The sequence below is a fragment of the Rutidosis leptorrhynchoides genome, chromosome 4, assembly GCF_046630445.1.
Source record: "Rutidosis leptorrhynchoides isolate AG116_Rl617_1_P2 chromosome 4, CSIRO_AGI_Rlap_v1, whole genome shotgun sequence".
In the NCBI taxonomy this organism is placed as follows: domain Eukaryota; kingdom Viridiplantae; phylum Streptophyta; class Magnoliopsida; order Asterales; family Asteraceae; genus Rutidosis; species Rutidosis leptorrhynchoides.
The window spans coordinates 639,188,460-639,215,582 of NC_092336.1; the positions used below are offsets into that span (position 1 = coordinate 639,188,460).

Sequence of the window (27,123 nt, forward strand, 5' to 3'; positions counted from 1 at the left end):
TGTATGTCAATTTTAACTTACATCCTTGTGTTTAACCTTAGATGATTCTTGTGTTATCGAATTTGTATATCTGTATATGTATCCTTTTCAAAAACAAAAACAAAAAAAAGTATATGTATATAACTAATATGTTGATTATGATGAATGTAATAGTTTAACATGATAAGGCATTTTGTAGATAGCTTAATCTTGTCCCTAGTTTGTTTGATAATTTGTTAGATAAAAATCTTGTTCCTATGGACTGGCCTGGGGCCAAATGTAGTTCATAATGCTAGTATAATAATTGCTACCATATTAGTAAGTTATGATCAAGTGATTTTGAGATGATTATTGTGTTTTGCTATTTTATTAGCTTATGGTCCACCCATAAGTAAACTTTTACTAGTGGTTGAGTGGAGCAGTTGTTAACCTCTAAGTTGATACAATGTTTATATGTTACCAGGAACCATCTGCTTACTATCAAGGCTTCATCTAAAATTTTGGAAGGATAGGTTCTTAGTATGTCAACATGTTTCTGACTTTGGAGAAGGTAGATATATACTCTATTTATATCACCATCTTGATTTTATTTACTGCCTTTGTCCTGTGAGTTTTCATTTTTTCCTCACCTGGAATCTGTTGTATTTTACTTTTTGATGGCTTTTTAGTCACATAATGAATTGTGTTGGTTAAAATGATTACTTGTTAATATATAAGTGTGTAATTTTTTTAATAAAGGTCAATTAATCCTTTCGAACCATGTATGTCTTTAGTCAAAGTCTATATATTTGTCATAAGATTCTCTATTTTGGTGCATATTCTCAATTATAGTTGTTGCACATGATTGTTGATAGCACAACTGTGGTTTGTCTTTTTGAAAAACTTATACGGAGTAGATGTTAAGTAGCAAATTAAATGTTACATTATATATGATCTGATGCGGAATGTTTAGTGTTTGTTTTAAACATTATCTAAGTCAATTTTATGAATGTGAAACTTTGCCCTTGATCAACATATTATACCCTATCCTATATGTTATCTAAGACCTCACATTTTAGTATGTTCATGGTAAAACTGGTCTCAACCCAACCCAACCCAACCTGGATTTGACCTGGCTCGTTCGATAATTCCAACAAATCTGACCCATTTGAACCTGACTCATTTGGACCCTTATTCGTTTTGACCTAACCCAAACACTATATTTCATCCTTTTCGAACGTCATTTAAGCTAATATTTGCAATTAATGTCATAACTTATAGACTCAAAAGATTAAACCTGATGTTGATATATGTCATTTTATTTGGCAGAAAAGTTCTACTTTGCGGGCAGAGGACTACATCTACGTTTCGAGATCGAGTAGCTTTTAGCATGATTAGAAGAATACATCAGTCGAAAATTAAGTTGATGCTTTGTGAAAGATAAAACTTTTAACATCTTAGATACAAGAATCTGGAATGGTTTTGATGAGAAGATTATTTGTTCTAGTTTGAGTTTGAATACATGTTTATTATAGTTTTTATGTTTGATGTTTGATGCCGCAGGGTACACCTGAGGTTTACTTATCTGCTCTTCGCAACCCATTAAGAGTTTGAAGATTGTTCCAAATGGTAAGATTTTAATGTTATTGGTAATTTTGCGTGTGAGTATTGTGAATGTACATACAATGATCAATTATAAAGTCAACATATTTGAGAAGTAGTTGACCTAGACATCAAACATCTTGACTTGTTGGTTCATGTATGGGTCATGTTATTATGAAGATATGGAAGAAACAGTACGAATACGAACAGGAATGTGGTGGAGAACTTGATATTTTCAGCTAAGAATAGGCACATGACATGTGACTATTTAGATTTTATTATTTGTTACATGTGTCATATTGGCCGGGTTGGGTAACTTGTGTCAACATGGGTGACGTTAAAGTATTTTATGTTCACCCTTGTTCTCAGTAAGGATGTAACATGCTAAATTGGGCGGGTTGTGAACTCCAAACACTAAACTGTTAGTTTGAAAGTTAAATAGATTTGAGGAATTGCAAAAGGTTACATTAAAGAGAATATCTTAAAGGTACGCCTTACTGCCTTCCATTAGTATCTCATATGTACAAATCAGGTCATCTTTATACATCCTTCACTTGCAATGTAAAATGTTAGTTTGAATTAAAAGGTACGCCTTCAGTCTTTTAACTATAATTTGCCTTCGCTTATGCATTGTACAACAGATTTTTTATTGAACAGAGTTGCAGATTTTGAATTTGCTGCAATTCAATGATGTACATGGCAATTTAAGTTATGCTGTAGCTGTGGTTTGAAGACAGTAGGTTGAGGAGGAAGTACAAGAAGATAGTGATGGCAATGGCCACCCGATCCGGTGGATATCCACCCGATCCACCCGGTTCGTGATGGATATGGACGAACCTAAATGGATATAGATACGGATATGGATGAACCTAAATGGATATGGATATGGACATGGATGAAAAGTTTCATCCATGGATATATTCATTACCATCCGAAATACATACAAAAATACATAAATATAGATATATGCTTACATATTTACAATTACAAGTTCATTTACCGTTAGATTTATATTTTGCTTTCAACCTTATAATGAAATAACTATAATATATTACAATAAAACACGCATATCTAATAAAATGAACTTAAAATTTTCATATTTAATTTTTCATAATCCATGTTTCATAGTAAAATTTAACAAATTTTGTTATATCTTCGACAAAGATTACACATTCTTATGGATAGATTTTAAATATGACATGTTATATTTATTTCTGCTATACTACATTTTTATTTTAATCGCATATTAGAAAATATCATTACATTTTTTTAAATATCCATTAACCCGCTTAATCCACTGGATATGGATATGGACGAATGACCTGAAACTAAACGGATATGGATATGGATATGGATGAACAAAAACTAAATGGACGTGGATGTGGATACGACATCACCCGCTCCATATCCGATATATTGTCATCCCTACAAGAATGAGACAGTACAAGATGAGGCACTACAGTGATTCAATTCATGGGTACATGGCAATTTTAGTGGGAGGATTTGTTGGTGAGTGGTTGTAAGTTTGTAGCATATTGTCTAGCAAAGTGTACATTAGTCTATTAATCTAGATGTACAACGTTGAATTTGGTTATGGGATGCCTACATACATGTTACATTATGTATATTTAATCAATTATTAATTATATTGTTATTTTCTGAAAATATTCATTAATATATATATATATATATATATATATATATATATATATATATATATATATATATATATATATATATATATATACTAGTTTTATGAGCCCGTCCGTTGGACGGAAATGTAAAAAATACTCCGTATTATATAATCAATTATAAGAACAACAATACACAGTTTAAAAAAAAATAAAAGATGTTAGTTCATTCTTGAACCAAAGATATTAGAAAATTCAATGCAAATAGTTTTATGAGCCCGTTCGTGAAACAGAAACGTAAAAAATGCTAAATAATCATCTTATAAGAATCACAATACATGGGTTTTATAAAAATAAAAAAGGTTAATTTATTTGTCAACCAAAGATTCTATATAAAACTCAATGCAAATAGTTTTATAAGCATGTTGTAAAAAATATTTAAAACTTAGAAAATTCAGATTTTAGATAATAAATATTTGACTTATCTCATTTTTGAAACTTATTTCCTCAAACAATTGACCATAAAATCGTTGAATTCCTTTCCTTATCCTAATATTAATTAAACGTGATACTAAATCTTTCATTTATGATATATATACGGAATATATTTTATTAACATCAATTAAGGAAATTAATATAAATATATAAATAAATATTGGAATTTATGGGATAATGTATATATCTCTCGGTTAGTTATCTATTCTATTTTATAAATTTGGGATGTATTAGTAAATTAAAAAATTTAACATAAGTTCATACAATGAAAGTAGGAAAACTTCTTTCATATTTAAATAATGCCTAAGTAAATATTAAATACAAATTTTATATTATTGTTTTAAACACAAGACGAATATGGAAATAACTCAATACGAATTTAGTGGATATTATCATTAATAATAGTTTGTTGTTAAATTAGCTACGTTCAAGGTACGTAATTTATGAATAACGAGTTTTTAGAGTCAGTGCGTTGCACGAGTGTATAAAAAGTTGTGCAAAAATAGTAACAAATTATATCATCCAAGTATGTAAATAGCGAAGTAAATAAGATGTTAGAGCTCGTGCGTTGCACTTGTGGGTAAAATAATCGTGCTAAATTAATTGATTTTTTCAAAAAATTATTCTTTTAAATTTTAGAGCCCGTGGTGCACGGTAATGACAGATTATATGCAAGCTAAATAATGTACTTAGTATGAGCTCGTGCATTGCACGATAATAGCATCTCTTGTAAGTGTCTATGTATGAGCCCGCACGAATTAAAAATCAGTAAAAATAAATTCGATCGTAGAAAAAAAAATGATGAAATAGTATATTATGAAATAGAATTATATTTAAGATACAACACATTTTTATATATTTAAATATTTTAATGCACTCAGTTTATGTATAAAAATAATAATAATTTCTAACACTTTAAAGTTAGAAGAGTTTATACCTCTGTATCATTATCTTTTATGTGTGAAATAATCTATTTTAGAATAATATATTTTAATCATAATTAAGATATATAATATGCATAGATAGAATGGTAGTTCAGCAGAATATTATATAACTTGATAATGATAATGAATTATTTTATTTTTTATTTTATATATTAAATTATGTTTAAGTTAATTTTGACCAAATCTTTTTAAGATCTAGTTAATTATTTAATTAATTTTTTTAATAATAAAACGACACGTAAGATTCCGTATTTGGTTAGGATTGATTAATAAAATGACACGTAGGATTAATTTAATTCAGATTAATAAGAGAGTGACACGTAGGATTAATTTAATTCAGATTAATGAGAGAGTGATACGTAGGATTAAAGGGATGCACTTTATATATATGTATAGATTATTTTTATGAAAGATATTCTGATGTTTAAAAATATTTTAATTCTTATCTATTACTATCTTATAAAGCACTATTTGAATGAGATCATAAATAGCTCTTTTCTTTTGTTAAAAAAAATAAAAAAAAAAATAAAAAAAAAAGATAAAGAAAAAATTCTAAGATATCTGCATGATGTCATATATCAAATTAATTTTGAATTAAAAAAATTAATACATTACCCAATAAAAAATTCATAATCTGTAAAAAAAAAATATATATATATATATATATATATATATATATATATATATATATATATAAAATATTAAAAACTGATCGCCTTTATCTGCTATCCCTGCTTGATAATTCAAAATTTTTAAAATTGCCTTGGAACTATCATCTCCATCTTTCACAATCACTTTTTCTTTTTCTGTTCAATACTCAATACTCAATACTCAATACTCCGTAACTTTCTTTCTTACATTTGAAATCAAAATCAAAACCCTAAAGAAAACAATCAGACCATCACCATCGCCTAAACAACCGCTACCTCTATCTATAGCCGCCACCATCTCCGGGTTCTTAAACTATGGCATCACCACCACCACCGCAAACAGACACCACCACCAAATTCAATCAGAAGGTGCGATTATATCGAGATTGTTTTAAGCTTCAACAGGTAATAATTTTAATTTCATATTCAACATTGATTTAGAGTTTTTTTAAATATGAGTCTTGCAGTTATGTTCATAGATTATAAATCATTGCATCAGTTATTATCTATTTGTTTGAAAGTTTTTATATTTATAGGATACATTATTTTGCAAGGATGAGCTGAAATTTGGTCTTTGCAAATTAGGTAATTTGTAGTAGTATCAATGGTGAATATATCTTGAATGGAGTGAAAAATCGTTTAGGAATTTTTCTGCCCGCAAAGTATTCGATGAAATGATTGTATCTCTTATAAGCCATTTTTATGCCAGTATGACAAACATATGTTGATATACTGATTAATGGTAATGATTTTATACATTGATCATGCTATTGATCTTATATATGACGATTTTTATTTTTTAGGTGTCTGTTGATCCATTATAATCAATGATGATGGTAAATCATTAGAAGAATGAAGGGTGATATTAACTATTTAATTTATAAATATTCAAGGTGAGTATATAAGCATCCAATTACTACTTTGTTTAAAGAATTGATCTTACTACTTTGTATAAAAAATGATATTAACCAGGGTGTACCAATGAATGAAGAAACTATGGAGCTGGTGATCCTTTCCAGGTAAGCTTTTAAGGTAAATTTATTTCAAAGTTTGATGAATAATTGAATATGAATATACTACATATATGATTTTGAAACTGGTACTTTTTAATAAATGCTCAAGAGGAAAAGATTACTTAAAGGTATATATAATTTTAATCCAATTTCGTGCTTTTCATAATCTGGGTATAAAATCATTTTGATTTATGCTTGGATAGAAATCTTACTAATGCAGCATCAGGTGGGAAAGGGTCGCAGAAATCGCTGGATGCTAAGAAAATGAAAAATGAGGATATCAGAAAAGTAGAACAAAGGGTAACGCCCCTCTCTCAACACAGAACCTCTAATCTTAAATTTGTAACAATAGACTGATGAATCGTTGTTAGATTGCTAGATCACGTAATGTTTGAAGGATATAAGTATACTGATAAAAAAAAAATTATGCACATGTTTCGTTCAATGCGTTTATCGGTATTTATATGAGAATAACATGATTTATTTGATTTTTGTTCGTATCTGCAGAAGGATTTTCCATGAGAACTTGAGGATTTTTGTTGAAGTTCCGGTCATTTAACGCCATTAAAACGATTTTTTTTTTTTTTTTAATCTGTAACTGCCCAGACCCAGTTAATTGCCGCGGCGCGGCTCCTTTTGTCGCGGCGCGACATATAAAGGGATTTTATCCCATTCTTAGCAGCCGTTCTGTTACCAAAATGTGTTCAATGCCGCGGCGCGGCACCCATTGTCGCGGCGCGACATATAGCGTGAGCTGGGACTGATCTGCAACACAATTACAAAACTACAAATTTGACCAATTTAACAACTCCAAACACATTATATCACCATAATACATAACCAAACTTAGTTAAATCAGTTTCTTACACCATTAAACATCACGAAGATCTTTTAAATCACTAAAACGTGTTTACACATTTCAAATTTATCATTTGGTCCCAAAAGCTTAACGACAACATAAGTGACAAATACAAAAGACTCGGTGTTGATAAGCGGTACCAATAGAGCTTGGTTCAAAATAGAGACTTGCATTACCACTTACTCTAATGCCAAAGCTCCGCTACCCTCAAATGGGTTCCTTGCCTTCTCGATGACCTTTCGTTCCTAAAAACATAAAACAACACGGGGGTAAGCTTTTACACTTAGTGAGTTATAGGCGAATAATATAGCATAATACATTGGGCATAACAATCACATTACTTATCTTTCAACCTAACGGTTGCTTACTTACTTTCAGATCCGACTCTTACTTACTATAGACATAACTTACTAGGCCGACCCTAGTAATTATGTCTAAGCTAACCATAGGCATACTCTTATGCCTAAGCTACTTAAATCACATTTCCATAATACATATGCACATAGACACCCAATGTGTCTAAGCTAAACCATCCATAGACACGATTACTAGCAATGCAATAATCTTGCCTAAGCTAAACATCAACCATAGATGCAATCATTAGGTGAACCTAATAATTCCATCTAAGCTACTCAACTAGTGCACTTAGTCGTTGCTATCGTGCACGGATGCAATCCGAGAACACTAAGTCACTCTTGACCCGCCCATTTTACCCCCTATAAACTCACCTTGATTAAACGGATTTCCTTGATCACTTGAGGCTCATTTACCTTGATTAGCACCTATACATGAGCTAATCTCATCAATAACATAATTCAATCAAAAATTACAACATTCATAAACTTTCACACCTTCATATACTTATACATTAACTTAACCCTCTATTTGCTACCATATACACATAAACACTTACATACATAGCATTTTAACTTACCTTTTCCAATATAACAACATTATCAAGCCAACATTATTTCCTTAATCATACAAATCTCTAGTTCATCTCTTATAATCATAACATGCAATTCTTTCAAATATTCCATTAAACATCAAAATGTGCATAAATCCATTTCCATTACTAGCAACCCTAAATCATCAATTATCCAAATTCCATAACTTACAACAATAACAACAATTCATACATGAACTTTCTTCTTCATAATTATCAACTAGAACACATAAACATTTCATTGAGGCATTTTATCAAACACTTAGTGTGCATGACTTGATTCTAGGCTAGAATATCACCAATTTCACCACATTCATACCATACACTCAAAATGTAAGTTCATACATGAACTAACTTTCAAAATTATTAACAAATTCGTTCTAAATCATTCAAGTGTGCACAATTTCAACAAACAACAACCTTTAAGCTAGAGATTCATCAAGAACATCCAATCTTAGTGATACATAGATACAAAAGTTCATACCTTGCCTTTAAGAGTTCAAGAACCCTAATTGTGCACAAAGAAGAGAAATTTGAAGAAATAAAACTTGCTAGAATGATTAGAGTGCCTTAGATTTTGCTAATTAATAATTGCATGAACACAATTTCATCAATTGGGGCTTTCCTCTTCTTCCTCCTTGTTGGGTCGACACATACAGTACACACATATGCACTCCTCAATTTTTGCAACTGATATTGTTTTATCAGTATTTTTGCTCTTTTAATGGATCAACTTTGTCATAATTGCACTTTCTACCCTCCCCACCAAAACTATAATGAGGGAGGTCCTTAGTTCTAACCTTGCACCTTTAGTCCCTTCTAACTTAACTAACAAACATTAACTATTAACCATTTATTTATATTAAATCATAACTTTCATGTACATAACAATAAAATTATATAAAATAATACCTTAATTAAATTGGGGTGTTACAACTCTCCCCCTCTTGGATTGTTCGCGTCCTCGCGAACCATTCTTGATGCAACGATGGATAATACTTTATAAGCCATTCTTCGGGTTCCCACGTACATTCGGAGCCCTTTCTAAATTTCCATAACACTTTCAATAACACAACCGACTTATTTCTTAGTTGCTTCACTTTATGATCCAAAATCTTTATTGGCTTCTCCGCATATCTTAATTTATTATCAACCTCTATCTCACTCAAAGGAACATAAGTTGATTCATCCGCCAAACACTTCCTTAATTGCGACAAGTGAAACGTGTCGTGAATATTACTCAATTCATCGGGCAAGGCCAAGCGATAGGCTACCTTCCTGACTTTTGCCACTATCTCAAATGGTCCCACAAATCTTGGACCCAATTTTCCCCTTTTTCTAAAACGAATAATACCCTTCCACGGGAAAACTTTAAGCATTACCTTATCGCCCACTTGAAATTCTATCGGCTTCCTCCTTTTATCTACATAAGACTTTTGTCGATCTTGTGCCGCCTTTATTCTTTCACGAATTTGATCTATCATTTCGGTGGTTCGTTGTACTACTTCCGTGCTTCCTAATTCTCTTTGACCCAGTTCACCCCAACATATTGGGGTTCTACATCTCCTTCCATACAACATTTCATAAGGCGCCATTCCGATAGTAGAGTGATAACTATTATTATACGAAAATTCAACTAAAGGTAGGTGAGTATCCCAACTACCACCAAAATCAATGACGCACGCCCTTAACATATCCTCAAGGGTTTGGATAGTTCGCTCACTTTGACCTTCCGTTTGTGGGTGAAACGCGGTGCTAACATGTAACTTGGTGCCCATCTCTTCTTGAAACTTTCTCCAATATCGTGAGGTAAATCGAGTGTCACGGTCCGAAACAATGGAAACCGGTACTCCATGTCTTGCAACAACCTCTTTCATATACAACCTAGACATTGCTTCTGACGATGAAGCTTCCCTTATTGTCAAAAATAACGCACTCTTAGTTAATCTATCAATAATAACCCAAATGGCGTCGTGTTGTAGAGGGGTCTTAGGCAACTTAGTCACTAAATCCATTGTAATGTGTTCCCATTTCCAAACCGGTACTTCTAATGGTTGCAACTTACCATAAGGCATTTGATGATCGGCTTTTACTTGAAGACAAGTAAGAAATTTATGCACATACTTAACTATATCCCTCTTCATTCCCGGCCACCAATAGTCTTTCCTTAAATCTCTATACATTTTCGTAGCACCGGGGTGAATCGAATACTTAGATTTGTGAGCTAAGTCAAGGACCTCACTTCTAACACCACTTTGTAAAGGTACCCAAATTCTCCCATATCTAAGCCTTAGACCACGAGAATCTACCACGAAATCACCAACTTGTCCCTTGATCCTTTCTTTTCTCACGTTTTCGGGTGATAATGCTTCACCTTGTGCAACTCGGATACTATCAAATATTTGGGGTGATATTACCATAGCCAAACTCGTTATCTTAATCGGTTGGTGACTCGACTTCCTACTAAGAGCATCCGCCACTACGTTAGCCTTCCCGGGGTGATACAAAATTTCACAATCATAATCTTTCACCAAGTCGAGCCCTCTCATTTGCCTATCATTTAAATCCCTTTGATCGAATAAATACTTTAAGTTCTTATGATCGGTATAAATAGAGAACTTAACACCATAAAGATAATGACGCCAAATTTTCAAGGCAAAAACCACGGCCGTTAATTCCAAATCATGGGTGGGATAACATTTTTCATGTTCCTTCAATTGTCGGGACGCATAAGCTATGACTTTCCCATTTTGCATTAACACATACCCTAAGCCTTTCTTAGAAGCATCGCAATAAACCGTCATATTCTCATTCCCTTCCGGTAAAACTAGTATAGGAGCTTGAACAAGTTTCTCCTTAAGGAGTTGGAACGCTTGTTCTTGCTTTTCTTCCCATCTCCATGGCACATTTTTACGAGTCAACTTTGTGAGTGGGGTGGCTATTCTAGAAAAATCTTGTATAAACCGTCGATAATACCCCGCTAAACCTAGAAAACTCCTAACTTCAGTGGGATTCGTAGGTGGTTCCCATCTCATTATCGCCTCAATCTTTGTCGGATCAACACAAATACCCTTCTTATTAATGACATGTCCCAAAAATTGAACTTCACGAAGCCAAAACTCGCATTTAGAGAACTTAGCAAACAACCTTTCTCTTCTTAAAGCCTCTAGTACTTGTCGTAAATGCACCGCATGCTCCTCTTCCCCTTTAGAATACACCAAAAAATCATCAATAAATACAATCACAAACCTATCGAGCATCGACCGACAAACCCTATTCATCAAATCCATAAACGCGGCCGGAGCGTTAGTCAACCCAAAAGGCATAACCACGAATTCATAATGACCATACCTCGTACGAAAAGCCGTTTTAGGGATATCTTCTTCCTTCACCTTTAATTGATGATAACCCGACCTTAGATCTATCTTTGAAAAGAAGCATGCACCTTGTAATTGATCAAACAAATCATCTATTCTCGGCAATGGATATTTATTCTTAATAGTGACCTTATTCAATTCACGATAATCTATACACATTCTCATTGTTCCATCCTTCTTTTTCACAAACAAAACCGGAGTTCCCCATGGTGAACTACTAGGACGTATAAAACCTTTATCTATCAAATCTTGTAGTTGAGTCATCATTTCTCTCATTTCCGACTGGGCTAATCGATAAGGTGCTTTGGCAATTGGCGTGGCTCCGGGAATCAAATCTATTCTAAACTCTACCTCTCGTTCGGGAGGTACACCGGGCAATTCATTCGGAAACACATCCGGAAACTCATTTACTATCGGTACATCACTTATTTCGACAACCTTATTCGAATTATCAACCACATGTGCCAAGAACGCACAACACCCATGAGACAAAAATCTTTTAGCCCTAGCATACGTGCATGTAGGAATAGCACGCCTAGCCCGTTCCCCATAAATCCATATAACTTTCCCACTTGGTGATTGAACTAACACAATTTTCTTACGACACAAAATTATCCCTTCATTGTCATCTAACCAATCCATTCCCACAATTACTTGAAATTCTCCCATATGCATGGGTATCAAATCTATGACAAACTTTTCATCATCCAAAATAATTTCACATCCCTTAATGATACTATACACCATAACGGTTTTATTATCCGCTATCTCAACCTCTAAAGGATGCTCTAACATACTTGGAGTCATGTTAAAATGTTTACAAAAATAATAAGAAACAAATGACCGCGTAGCACCGGAATCAAACAAAACATGCGCAGGTAAAGAGTTTACAATAAAGGTACCTGACACCACATTTTGGGACTCCTTCGCTTCAAGTGCGGTAATCTGATGAGCTCGGGCTCTTTGTCGGCTATCACTAGTCTTTGGTTCCGTTTTAACCTCTTTCTTAACACTACCACTTGCCAAATCTTTCTTATACTCCGGACACTCGGCTTGAAAATGACCCTTTTCAAAACAAGAAAAATGAAGTCATGTACATGGCACATGGTGGTGATTAGGTTGATCGAGTCCAATCACCATCACGTGTCACTAGAACTTTGGTGTGAATTACCGTAATATAACCACGTTGATCGAGTGTCGTTATATTACGCTAACTCATACCTCCATTCCCACATCACTCCATAGATTCGAGTTCGTGTAACCGTGAAGATCTAAAATGAACAAAGTGCAACGGCATCTCTAACGTGACTCGTATTGAATCGAAAGAATTTGTGCAACTCTAAAGAAGCGTTCCCCGAGGGAAGTGTATAAATGATGGTTCAAGTCAATGCGGTTTAAGTCAAACGATAATGTATTTCGGTGCGAGAAGTGTAACGAATCATGATAACGAATAGTACACAACCGTAGTGTTAAGTATTGATGACGATACTCACCTGGAGTAGTGATGGTAGTAACACGATATGGTAGATAGTAAGGAACACCGGTGTGACACCGATAGTAAGTTGAAACGGTGGCGAATAACAATCTGGGAGACAGAGTTCCCGAACAAGTGTGACTAATGAAGTCGTCGTCATTCTTACGTGTATGAATCTTGAATTTACGTGTGTTACTAGAAAGTGGCAGAGTACGGATTCGTATGATGAAAACTTGGTACCATTAAGAAGTTCACCTAAGAATGATTCAAGTATAATGCACAAGTAGTCAAGTAAGTGCTATCTATAGCAAATGCAAGTCAGAATGCAATGATTAACTATCCGGTTGTAGTCTAGATTCACTAATGCGTCCTAACGACTCTGTCAGACACACTAATGCACATCCTAGATCCCTACAACCAACGCTCTGATACCATCTGTGGCGACAGATGGGGTAGAAACCCACCCAGTGCCTTTCCAGCTAACCGCTTGGTGACCACTGAGTGTACCTCAGACACTGATTTTACGGCCCGCATTTCTGCCAAACTGCCAACCCTCAAATTCCAAGGGATCGCAAGGGGTAAGAGCCAATGCTTCGTCACAGGTAACACTGTGAGAACCCCCTCTACGATTAACCCGCCAAAAAGCATAGTCCGTATGAGTGCCCGGCCTGACAGCCGGCGCGCGTGACTACCTTTACGGCTAAGGTTAAACCAGCTCTGATACCATCTGTGGCGACCCGACAAAATCGTCATTGACGGCGCCGCTAACTTAGGTCCCGTTACGTGGTCGTAGTCCCTATATGAGATTCGTTTGACCAAAATTATGTCGCGTCCTTTTGAAACGTATCATGCTTGCAAAGTTTAGTTTACAAGACCGTTCGACAACAATTTCAAGTTTGCAAAAGTATAAATTATAAATGAGATAACTTGCGACATAATTAGTTTAAAATCACGGTTGCTATAAATAGCGTAAGTATGTAAACGATATGTTTGAATCCAAAGGTGCTATCACTAGCGTATGTATGTATGTATGCTTGACCCCAAGCAAGAAATCAGAGTGTATGCATGTATGCTTAACTCCAAGCAAGTATGAGTGTACGCGGAAGCATATATCAAATACCCAAGTATGAACCTGAGAAACATATAGAAAACTGTCAACGAAAAACGTTGGTGAAATCATAGGTGTTTTAGTAAACGTTGTATTTGAACCACAAGATTTAGTATAAGATGATTATCAAAATCATTTGCATTCCAAAGTTGTTGTTTGTATCCCGGGCACCCAATTATCAAACTTAACTGTTTTGCACCCTTTGCGTAGTGTTAGAACATACACTAGACCCGAAAATATATTTCATCCGCTAACGGTAGCGAACCGTCCGAATGAGGATCGTCAAGCCCATGTGATCACATAATATAAGTTCACGTTTACACCCTGCAAGTGTAACTAATGATAATTGAATTGAGGCTTTTTGTTCAAACCCGTACGTGGAATGTTCGTTTTCGTACTTGTGTTCAAGTGTAAAAGTATGATACGTATATGTTTCTCATTCCATAGTTTAAAGCATAAAAGTTGTTGAAAGATGGGACTATGATCTCACCTCGAGTGCACGAGTATAAAAGTACTTCACAAAGTAAACGTGTGCATGATAGTTGCTTAGCCTTGACCTAAACAAGTAAGTTGTATCAATTAACCGGTTACGACACAAGGTCGGGCGAAATGTGTTCAATTAGTCCTATGGCTCGTTACGACTCGATTAAATATAGCATGTGAATCACGTTGTCAAGTTTCGTGCAAGAATCAAGTATAAAAGAAGATTAGAACGATTGCATAAACGTTTGGTTAAGTTTGACAAAAAGTCAAACTTTGGTCGGTCAAGGTCAACAAAAAGTCAACACGTTCGGGTCGGGTCCCGAACTATTTTCTGAGATTTTTATTCATATATAAGCATGTTAGGACAAGTTACATGTGAATCGGAGGTGCGTAGCATAGCAAACATTTTTCGAAATTTGACAAAGTAGGTCAGAACCCAAACACGGCTATTGCCGCGCCGCGGCCAGAGGTGTCGCGCCGCGACATTAGGCGTGGCCTGGTACCTGGTCAGTTTCAAAAGTTCAAGTCTTGATCCAAAATTCAATTTAGCACAAAACGCAAACCGTAAACACTTAGAATACGCATCTTATATCATTGGAAAGCTCTTTTGACAAGGAATACAATTAACTACCTTTCACCAAGCAAAAACATAAATTACAATAACCGAAAACTCGTCAATTGATCAAGAAAGGTTTATTTTCAAAGTTTCAAGTTCGTAAAACGTATTTTATGATTCGGGAATCCAATTTACACATACGATATGCCGTTTCGAAGGTAATTAAGCATACATTGCATCTAAACACTTGCTAACAACATTAACAAGCATTCAACGCATCAAAAGTTCATTTCAAAGTCTATCAAACCCTAACCAAAATTCACAAAAATCAATAATCATGTGTTTGAAGTTTTCTTAATCAACCTACGCATCAAAACGAAGCTAGTGATACTAGTAACACAATTAAAACATGAACTTTAACAATCAAACAACATTTAATCTTCCAAAATGCAAGATTAAGCAAACCCATTTCAAATGTTCAAACTAGTTACTCAAAACAACAAATCGAGCAAACAAAATATATATTCATGTTACACACGAGCCATAGACACTAACTAACACCATTTCAAGTATAAAAACACGAATTTAGAGAAAATCTAGAGTTTTAGAAATGTTACCCAAACTTGATGAAATTGGTACCAAAATTTAGAGGATGAAGAGAGGATCACGAAAATGTAATTTGTTTTGATGTTTCGTTCTTGATCCGGATTTAGATGATGATTTTATAAAGATGGGTGTTTGAGTTCTAAAATGGAAGAGAGAAAAAGAGGGAGAAGATGAAGTGAGAAATGAATGGATGAGATGGTGGGAGGTGGTGGTGACTAGTTACCAAAATTTGGCCAAGTGCCAAGATTTGTCCCTCAAGTTTCAAAGCGGGTGCGGAAATTAACCAAACGAATATTTTAAAAACGCTCGAGTAAACGAGTGATGTTATAATTAAATGACGGAATTATTATGAACGTTAGTCAACGGAAACTACGAATTTAAATAACGAAAGGTATTATTTAAAAAAAAGACGGTGTTAAAAATAAATTTAACGGAAAAACGCGGGATGTTACAGAATGTTACTAGCAGGTCGTCGATTTGGAGCACTATTCAGAAAGTAGGTGCTGAAATAGACAGTCTCAACGTCGAGTTTTCCAACTCCTTTTCGAAAGTGATTTGCAAAGGAGAAACCACGTTGTTCTGGAAAGACAAATGGCTCGAGAACCATGTGATAGCCGATAGTTTCGACAGGTTATTCAGGTTAGAATCTGATAAAGGAGTCTTGGTACAAGATCGTCTTCAAAAAAATGGGACTTCGTGGATTGTGATGTGTGAAACGTGGTATATGAATTATTGTATGAAAAATACCGGTTTTAAAGATTACACACACTAACGGGCAGTGTACCCGATCGTGTAGTAGTATAGATAATGGTAAAATCCGTGTATCGTTCCAAGGACAGTTATGTGTGCAAGTTAAGATTGTATAAACTAAATTGAGTTTTAACTAGATAAAATGAAATCAAACAAATACGAGATATTGGGTTGCCGTTTAACGATGGACAAATCAATAAAGGAATACGTTTAAAGGACAATATTTTTGGTAGTTTAGATTTATAAAAAATGAAAAGATAGTTTTTATATCAAATTAAACAAATATGCTCGTCTAGACTTTTTAACCTCGAATGTTGATTGTTGTTTTAGGATTAAGACTGGATTGATTGACTACGTACGAGAACTAATTAATTGGTTTACCAAGAGTAGTCTTGTGCAAACACTCAAACAGGATTACACGACGCAAGTGATGTTCTTGTCATCTAAGACCTCCTATATGTAATCAATTAATTCAACTAGCCTAAAGACTTGAATGATGATGATGCCAATGATGTGTTGATCATGATCCACTCCTATGTCAACTAATGGTTTAGCTTAGTTCATTCCCTTGGTCCGGTTAAATGCTCAATTCACCCAACCCAAGTAATCAATTAAGTGTAGTAATATGATCCCTATAAACGTCACTAGATAAGGCAAATTTCTAACACCTATTAGCTATATGGAATTGAGTAGTGAAAATATGTATAACATATTCTAGGGAATTGATTGTTCTCCTAGACAACTACACATATCAATTAAGCTATCCGAAAGTATCCACAAGAGTCGTTCTTACATTCCTATAGAGATTAACCGTTTGAACGCAACTTACCCCTTTTGGTCAAAGACGGGCAAACACTTGTCACTAGGTGTAAACCGATATACTAAATCAACAAGATGATGTTTCTTAGTTGAATAAGTATACTAACTAATTGAATCGAAAAGATTAAACTTAACAAGAATGGTTCTTTTATTCAAACATCAAACTATCATTCATAAGAACAATCAATCAACAAAAGTAAACAATCAACATCTCGATTATTTATCTAGACAAGCATAAAAAGAACTAGCTAACAATCATAATTAAAGACAATAACAAACTGGAAACAAAGATAGAATTCATTGAACTAACAAGAATCGACCTCTTGAAGCAATCTTGGATGATGATCCTGATGATTCTTGATTCTGGATTGAAATGATGGATTAGGTGATCCTGGATTACTCCAAGGATCACCTTGAATCGTAACCTCTGCCTCTGAAAATGACTGTGTAGTGATGTATCAAGAATGAAGCTGGAAAGGGGTTTAAAAAGGCTGAACAGTAGCTGGAAAGTAGGGTGCGCCGAGCGCACAAAAGCACGTGGCGGCGCGCACTGTTCACCTACCACAATTCCACTTTACAGCTCGAGTTGCACGTCCAGATCTGCTTTACACGTCAGAGTGCGCGGAGAAAGTGCGCTGAGCGCACTCCTTGGCGCACTCTACTATTCATGCTTTTTGACTTGTTTTCGATCCCAGAATTCTCTGATCAAAATTTGGACGAGTGAGCTGAGCGCACTCCTTGGCGGACTCCTTGGCGCACTCTACTATTCATCGACTTTTTGAATTGTTTTCGATCTCTGAGTAGTATCATCCAAAATCTTCCATATTTCTTCAATTACACAATGATTCTAACTATTTTACAATAAAATGGAATACAAACGAAATTACTATGTTTACACACGAAATAAACAACGATAGAACTTGATATTGCGACTAAAGATATGTCTAATTTGAACAATTTCAGATTGCCACTTGGAATTGGAGCCGAGAACCATCAGGTAGAACCCAAGATGAGTTTAATAGCTTAGTTGAATTGCTGAACAGTTTCAAATTTGAAGTTAAAGAGGTAGATTACTGGAGATGGAAACACAATAGTAACGGTGTATATACAACAAAACGGCTACGAACTTTAATTGATGCGCAATTATTAGCAACTCAAACACCACAAACAGTGAACTCCATTACTATGCGCAATCCTTTAATTCCGCAGAAGCTTTGCATTTTCGTCTGGCGAGCTCAAAGAAGTCGATTACCGGTCAGACTCGAGTTAGATAAAAGGGGCATAGATTTAGATTCGGTTCGATGCCCTGTTTGTGATGAGGATGTCGAATCGGTTGAGCATATATTGATAGGATGTTCGTTTGCTAGAGACCTTTGGTTACGGGTGTATCGATGGTGGAATGGAAACAATCATATCAACGTTTGCATGGACAATATTTTTCGGGGCAAACAAAACTCGTATCGTCAAAATCAATTCTCCTTGTTATGGCAGGCGATCGAATGGACGTGTGGATACATTATTTGGCAAAATAGAAACGCAACACTCTTTCGTAAGAAGAAAGGAAACGTTCCAATGGCGCTCAATGAAATACAACTAAAATCCTTCGAATGGATCTCAAATCGATCGCGAAAGCTTACAATTGATTGGAACCAATGGCTTCTCAATCCTAGCATCTACGACGACAATGGCTAATCGGTTAAAGGGTCACATTTAGGCTAAAACTCCGAATGTAATATTTTGTTTGTTCGTTTGTTTTGAGTTTTCTGTAAGTGCCAAAAGCTTTTCTCCTCAAGCTTTTGGCGAACGTAATAGTTCTAATTTTCTTTAATAAAATGGTTGCTTTTCCAAAAAAAAAAAAAAATTGTTCACTTTATTGAGTGTGAACATATTTTGGTCACATTTATGAATGTGTAAAAATATTTACTTTGTGAACATGTTAAAATGTGAAGAATCATAATTATATTTTTACATTTGTGAAAGATTATATCTAAATCGTCACACATTTAAGCATGACGAAAAATTGAGGCTAACATATGTATTTCTCACTAAATAAAGAAAAATCACGCTTTTAAGTATGTAGATAATACTAGATATCAAAGTCAACTCAAATAAAGCTCACGCTTTTAAACACGTGCCAATACTAATTATTTTCGTAAAGATCATTTTTTTGATAATATATAAAGTCTCGCTATTGAATAACCCGCATTCACCTTCTACTCTTTTACCATTCTGTGAATGAATGGCCCTAATATAGGCGCCTAACAATTTGCAATTGAACCTCAAATTCTAGGGTTTATCTTCTTACAAATTGATTAGAAGAAGATATCATAAACGAATTCGTTCACGAGCAATTGGAAACGTATAGCGGTCATCCAATCGTTCATCGAGCAGCTCAGGTGTTCTGATCAAAATCAAAAAACGATACGAGTATGTAGAATCATTATTTTGTTCTTGAAATTTGTTCACATGCTCGATTATGTTTCTGTTCGTTTAATTCATTTAGTTGTGTGCAGTTGTAATCGAAGCTAGCCCTTACTTCTAATGAAGCGCAAATTGTTCAACCACTAACCCTAATCCTTTATTCCTTCGGTAATTTTTGTTCTCTATGATACGCTAGAAGAATTACTGCAAAATATTCATTGTCTTTTAAGTAAATCGACCTATCTGTTCAAATTTCAATATATATTTGGTTAATTTTAGGTCAATCACTAGCTTTGATTCTCTGTATGTCAATTTTAACTCACATCCTTGTGTTTAACCTTAGATGATTCTTGTGTTATCGAATTTGTATATCTGTATATGTATCCTTTTCAAAAACAAAAACAAAAAAAAGTATATGTATATAACTAATATGTTGATTATGATGAATGTAATAGTTTAACATGATAAGGCATTTTGTAGATAGCTTAATCTTGTCCCTAGTTTGTTTGATAATTTGTTAGATAAAAATCTTGTTCCTATGGACTGGCCTGGGGCCAAATGTAGTTCATAATGCTAGTATAATAATTGCTACCATATTAGTAAGTTATGATCAAGTGATTTTGAGATGATTATTGTGTTTTGCTATTTTATTAGCTTATGGTCCACCCATAAGTAAACTTTTACTAGTGGTTGAGTGGAGCAATTGTTAACCTCTAAGTTGATACAATGTTTATATGTTACCAGGAACCATCTGCTTACTATCAAGGCTTCATCTAAAATTTTGGAAGGATAGGTTCTTAGTATGTCAACATGTTTCTGACTTTGGAGAAGGTAGATATATACTCTATTTATATCACCATCTTGATTTTATTTACTGCCTTTGTCCTGTGAGTTTTCATTTTTTCCTCACCTGGAATCTGTTGTATTTTACTTTTTGATGGCTTTTTAGTTACATAATGAATTGTGTTGGTTAAAATGATTACTTGTTAATATATAAGTGTGTAATTTTTTTAATAAAGGTCAATTAATCCTTTCGAACCATGTATGTCTGTAGTCAAAGTCTATATATTTGTCATAAGATTCTCTATTTTGGTGCATATTCTCAATTATAGTTGTTGCACATGATTGTTGATAGCACAACTGTGGTTTGTCTTTTTGAAAAACTTATACGGAGTAGATGTTAAGTAGCAAATTAAATGTTACATTATATATGATCTGATGCGGAATGTTTAGTGTTTGTTTTAAACATTATCTAAGTCAATTTTATGAATGTGAAACTTTGCCCTTGATCAACATATTATACCCTATCCTATATGTTATCTAAGACCTCACATTTTAGTTTGTTCATGGTAAAACTGGTCTCGACCCAACCCAACCCAACCTGGATTTGACCTGGCTCGTTCGATAATTCCAACAAATCTGACCCATTTGAACCTGACTCATTTGGACCCTTATTCGTTTTGACCTAACCCAAACACTATATTTCATCCTTTTCGAACGTCATTTAAGCTAATATTTGCAATTAATGTCATAACTTATTGACTCAAAAGATTAAACCTGATGTTGATATATGTCATTTTATTTGGCAGAAAAGTTCTACTTTGCGGGCAGAGGACTACATCTACGTTTCGAGATCGAGTAGCTTTTAGCATGATTAGAAGAATACATCAGTCGAAAGTTAAGTTGATGCTTTGTGAAAGATAAAACTTTTAACATCTTAGATACAAGAATCTGGAATGGTTTTGATGAGAAGATTATTTGTCCTAGTTTGAGTTTGAATACATGTTTATTATAGTTTTTATGTTTGATGTTTGATGCCGCAGGGTACACCTGAGGTTTACTTATCTGCTCTTCGCAACCCATTAAGATTTTGAAGATTGTTCCAAATGGTAAGATTTTAATGTTATTGGTAATTTACTAATTTTGCATGTGAGTATTGTGAATGTACATACAATGATCAATTATAAAGTCAACATATTTGAGAAGTAGTTGACCTAGACATCAAACATCTTGACTTGTTGGTTCATGTATGGGTCATGTTATTATGAAGATATGGAAGAAACAGTACGAATACGAACAGGAATGTGGTGGGAGAACTTGATATTTTCAGCTAAGAATAGGCACATGACATGTGACTATTTAGATTTTATTATTTGTTAGATGTGTCATATTGGCCGGGTTGGGTAACTTGTGTCAACATGGGTGACGTTAAAGTATTTTATGTTCACCCTTGTTCTCAGTAAGGATGTAACATGCTAAATTGGGCGGGTTGTGAACTCCAAACACTAAACTGTTAGTTTGAAAGTTAAATAGATTTGAGGAATTGCAAAAGGTCACATTAAAGAGAATATCTTAAAGGTACGCCTTACTGCCTTCCATTAGTATCTCATATGTACAAATCAGGTCATCTTTATACATCCTTCACTTGCAATGTAAAATGTTAGTTTGAATTAAAAGGTACGCCTTCACTTGCATTGTACAACAGATTTTTTATTGAACAGAGTTGCAGATTTTGAATTTGCTGCAATTCAATGATGTACATGGCAATTTAAGTTATGCCGTAGCTGTGGTTTGAAGACAGTGGTTGAGGAGGAAGTACAAGAAGAGACAGTACAAGATGAGGCACTACAGTGATTCAATTCATGGGTACATGGCAATTTTAGTGGGAGGATTTGTTGGTGAGTGGTTGTAAGTTTGTAGCATATTGTCTAGCAAAGTGTACATTAGTCTATTAATCTAGATGTACAACGTTGAATTTGGTTATGGGATGCCTACATACATGTTACACTATGTATATTTAATCAATTATTAATTATATTGTTATTTTCTGAAATATATATATATATATATATATATATATATATATATATATATATATATATATATATATATATATATATATATACTAGTTTTATGAGCCCGTCCGTTGGACGGAAACGTAAAAAATACTCCGTATTATATAATCAATTATAAGAACAACAATACACAGTTATAAAAAAATAAAAGATGTTAGTTCATTCTTGAACCAAAGATATTAGAAAATTCAATGCAAATAGTTTTATGAGCCCGTCCGTGAAACAGAAACGTAAAAAATGCTAAATAATCATCTTATAAGAATCACAATACATGGGTTTTATAAAAATAAAAAAGGTTAATTTATTTGTCAACCAAAGATTCTATATAAAACTCAATGCAAATAGTTTTATAAGCATGTTGTAAAAAATATTTAAAACTTAGAAAATTCAGATTTTAGATAATAAATATTTGACTTATCTCATTTTTGAAACTTATTTCCTCAAACAATTGACCATAAAATCGTTGAATTCCTTTCCTTATCCTAATATTAATTAAACGTGATACTAAATCTTTCAATTATGATATATATACGGAATATATTTTATTAACATCAATTAAGGAAATTAATATAAATATATAAATAAATATTGGAATTTATGGGATAATGTATATATCTCTCGGTTAGTTATCTATTCTATTTTATAAGTTTGGGATGTATTATACGGAGTAGTAAATTAAAAAATTTAACATAAGTTCATACAATGAAAGTAGGAAAACTTCTTTCATATTTAAATAATGCCTAAGTAAATATTAAATACAAATTTTATATTATTGTTTTAAACACAAGACGAATATGGAAATAACTCAATACGAATTTAGTGGATATTATCATTAATAATAGTTTGTTGTTAAATTAGCTACGTTCAAGGTACGTAATTTATGAATAATTATTTTTATGAAAGATATTCTGATGTTTAAAAATATTTTAATTCTTATAGATTTTATATATGTAGAAATAAAATCTTGGAAATATATTATGGAGTTATAAATGGGGTGACATGTGGCAACTTTGAATAAAGAGATGACATGTGGCGAAAATTTATGAAAATTTAGGGTTTAAATTTAGGGTTTAGATTTAGGATTTAGATTGAATTTTTAACACGAACGGTTTAGAGTTTAGGGTTTAGTGTTTTGGATTTTATGGAATAAACCTAAAACACCAAACCCTAAACCCTAAACCCTAAATCGAGCTAAATTTTACTTCACAGAACATGAAAAAAAACGTTCACATTCTTCACGAACAATATTATCTTGAATGTTATTTTTGTCGATCGTTTTCCTGCCTAAATAATAACATTCATCACGAAGTGTCTTTTCTAAATGTTCATATTTTTGTGTGATCTTGATGCCGGAAAAAAAAATTCCAAAAAAAGCGGGAAAAAAAAATTTGCTTCCTTCCGCTTCCCCCGATTGGTTACTTCTTCCCCATTGATCCTACCCATATATATATATATATATATATATATATATATATATATATATATATATATATATATATATATATATATATATATATTGAATAATTGAAAATTTTCCCACTTATAAATGTGAAGAATTACAAAGAAATTATTGAAATTTGAAAAGATATAAATGAAAAACCTCACACTTACGAGTGTGAACAATTTTTTCTCATTTAGAAGTGTGAACAATTCTATCAATATCCTCGCATATATAAGTGTGAACTATTAACACATACCTTACACACCTCAAAGTGTGAGTATTATTCAAGTATCATCACACTCGAAAGTGACTAATTTTGTTACGGCCATTTTGTACACACCTTAGCTGAGTGTGAACTTCAATTTTGTACACACTTTTAAATGTTTTCAAAGGCATTAATAAGTGTGTATAAGAGATCATTTTGTTGTAGTGGCAGGATCTCGATGTTGAGCTCCACAAAGGAACAAGGATCTGGTGTATATCAAAGCTATTATAGAAAGAAAAAAAACCATCGGATGATTATATATTAGCTGCAGAGGTCAAATCCCATGTTGAGATAAATTATTGATTATATATTAGCTGCAGAGGTCAAATCCCATGTTGAGATAAATTATTAAGTCGAAAATGTCAACCCTGAGTTTGATATTTTGATGAAATACAGCAAAAGTGGCTGCACAAAAAAAAAAAAAAAACAATTACATGTGAGTGTGCGATGTGGTAATCAGTATTGTCCCCTATTCTCATGGGCTCATGGCAATAGAAATGAAGTACAGTTTATCTCATCAACCCATAAACGGGTAAGCATATAAGGCTGTAGAATATAGTGAAGAGCGAAAGGGAAAAAAGAGTAGTGGACTAATCACAAAAAGACTTTTCTTAAGTGGAAAGTGCCTTCATAGTGGACTAATCGTAAAAAGACTTTCTTAAGTGGAAGACAATTCATGTAGTAGAGGAAAAAAAAACAGGTAAGCTCAGAAGCACTATAATATCATCTATGAGTCAGATAATAATGAGGGACCAGCCTCACATGTAAGTGCAGGATTCATCATAGCAAATGCACCAGCCGGGAATCGAACCCGGGTCTGTACCGTGGCAGGGTACTATTCTAACACTAGACCACTGGTGCTTATGTATTTTGGTTATTACTCAAACTCATATCTCCTGTTTATTGATAAAAAACTTGTGATTGCAGAAAATTAACAACGTTAACTTGTCATGTGTTTGTTCAATTTTTGGGACGCTGCTAAATATAAATAGTTCCTATTAATGTGCGACACGTGCTCACAGTCTACATAATCACATAGACATACAGGCAAGGTGTTGTAAACTAGTTCCTATTGGTCCATATGTTATGCCAACACTAGTTCCTATTGGTCCATATGTTATGCCAACTCTGTTTATTTTAGTGTTTCATTGGTGTAATGTCAATATGTAAATAACACGCTTCTGAATAAATGGAGTGCATGTTGTCTGTATGTTTGTTGGGTGCCGAATACCATGCCTGAATAGCCATCTGCTGGTTCTATGAATCATATGATTATTTTGTGTTCAAGAATGTTGGTTTCTATCTTCGAATTATGATATTTTTATCATCCTTTCTTACTCCCCACAGGGTTGCCCCTGAATCAATCTAGCTCAATAATTCTTGCCATGAAGAAAACGAGACCACGGCTGATTAATCCACACGAAGATAGAATGCCATACCTCTCGAGCAACAACACAATAACGAATACGTAGAGAAGAATCACCGATCCATAGATCAAACCAAAATGAATACTACCACAGTCGCCAAGTTTCATTTTGAAAGCATCTTTGGGAATAATATTTAGGTCCATAACTTTTTTGCAAGTATGAACAATAGTCCCCCACACACTCTTCACTTCAACATCAGAAAAAGAAGGGCCATGTAATGCTTTAACTACCTTCACCCAAAAAGTATCATTTGATGTTAAGAACTTCCATTTCCATTTCAATAAAAGCGCAATGTGAAACTGAATGATTTTGATTCATATATTGTATTGCATTATTCCCATTGAACAATGGCTTCTTATCTGTCAAACCTTGTTTAAAAATGGTTAAATACAGACGTACATCCTGAAAATATTACTCAAATTACCAACTAAACAACTCAACCACAGCTAACTCACTAAACCTGTTAGTTTTTGTTGTATACATAATAGAATTCGAGACATACCGAATACAAGCAGCGGAAATGAGTAGGATCGACGTTTAGATCACCGGTCGGGAATGCGATCACGAACGGAAGGCTTTCAAGTTTCACAACCTAATTCCTTCAATGGTTTGCCAAATACCAACTACTTAGTTTCTTTTATGTGTGTATATTCTCTTATTACTTGTGTGTCATACAAGAAGAGATTTTACTCTCTATTTATAGAGATATGAGTGTACTTATTACCTTGTGTACTATCACAAATAAGTGACTTTACCACTTAATAGATATTGGATCAAACACAAAATAAAGGTAATGGATTTACCACTCAATAGATGGTGGAACAAACACAAAATAAAGGTAATGGATTTACCACTCAATAGATGGTGGAACAAACACAAATGAGTTTGTGGGTGTACCACAAATTATAATACTACGTAATGATTTTCAACATCTCCCACTCGCACACAAACGAATTTGATATACTCAGTAAATATCTCGAGAAACTATAGTGTAATATGCAAACCATTCATACTGGGAATTAGGCCGTGCGACCGGCATACTTTGAGAGCTCAATTGCTATACATCTGTTAGGAATATATAGCATCTCAATAAACTTGGAAATAGTAGATTTAGTATGCAATATCCTAGATCATTAATCACATTAGTAACTCTCATGATCTCAGTTTTACTCATAAAACCCTTTTGTATTCACAATTATCATATATCACTAAGACTTGTCACTAAGACAAAAGATAATTGATCGACCGGTGAATACAAATTAATGTGATCTTCAAATGATCTTCCCTTCTCTTAGAATCCATTGGCCTTAGCTCAACTTGCTTTTCTAAGAATGTTCACCCAGGTTGAATCACTCATAACCCTTAAGTAACGCCTTAAGATAGCAAACATTAAACTAAGCTTCAAGAGACAAGAAAAAGTCATAAGGACATTAAATTGAGGTT

The 27,123-nt window shown here is 33.7% G+C and overlaps 2 non-coding genes across 2 annotated transcripts; both read right to left on the bottom strand.

Moving 5' to 3' along the window:
• Positions 1-24,955: 24,955 nt before the first annotated feature.
• Positions 24,956-25,042, bottom strand: LOC139846302 (small nucleolar RNA snoR114). Its single transcript, XR_011759027.1, has one exon. It is a non-coding gene; the product is annotated as a small nucleolar RNA snoR114 (small nucleolar RNA).
• A 1-nt stretch (position 25,043) lies between these two features.
• TRNAG-GCC (transfer RNA glycine (anticodon GCC)) lies at positions 25,044-25,114 on the bottom strand. Its single transcript has one exon. It is a non-coding gene; the product is annotated as a tRNA-Gly (tRNA).
• Between the last annotated feature and the right edge of the window lie 2,009 nt (positions 25,115-27,123).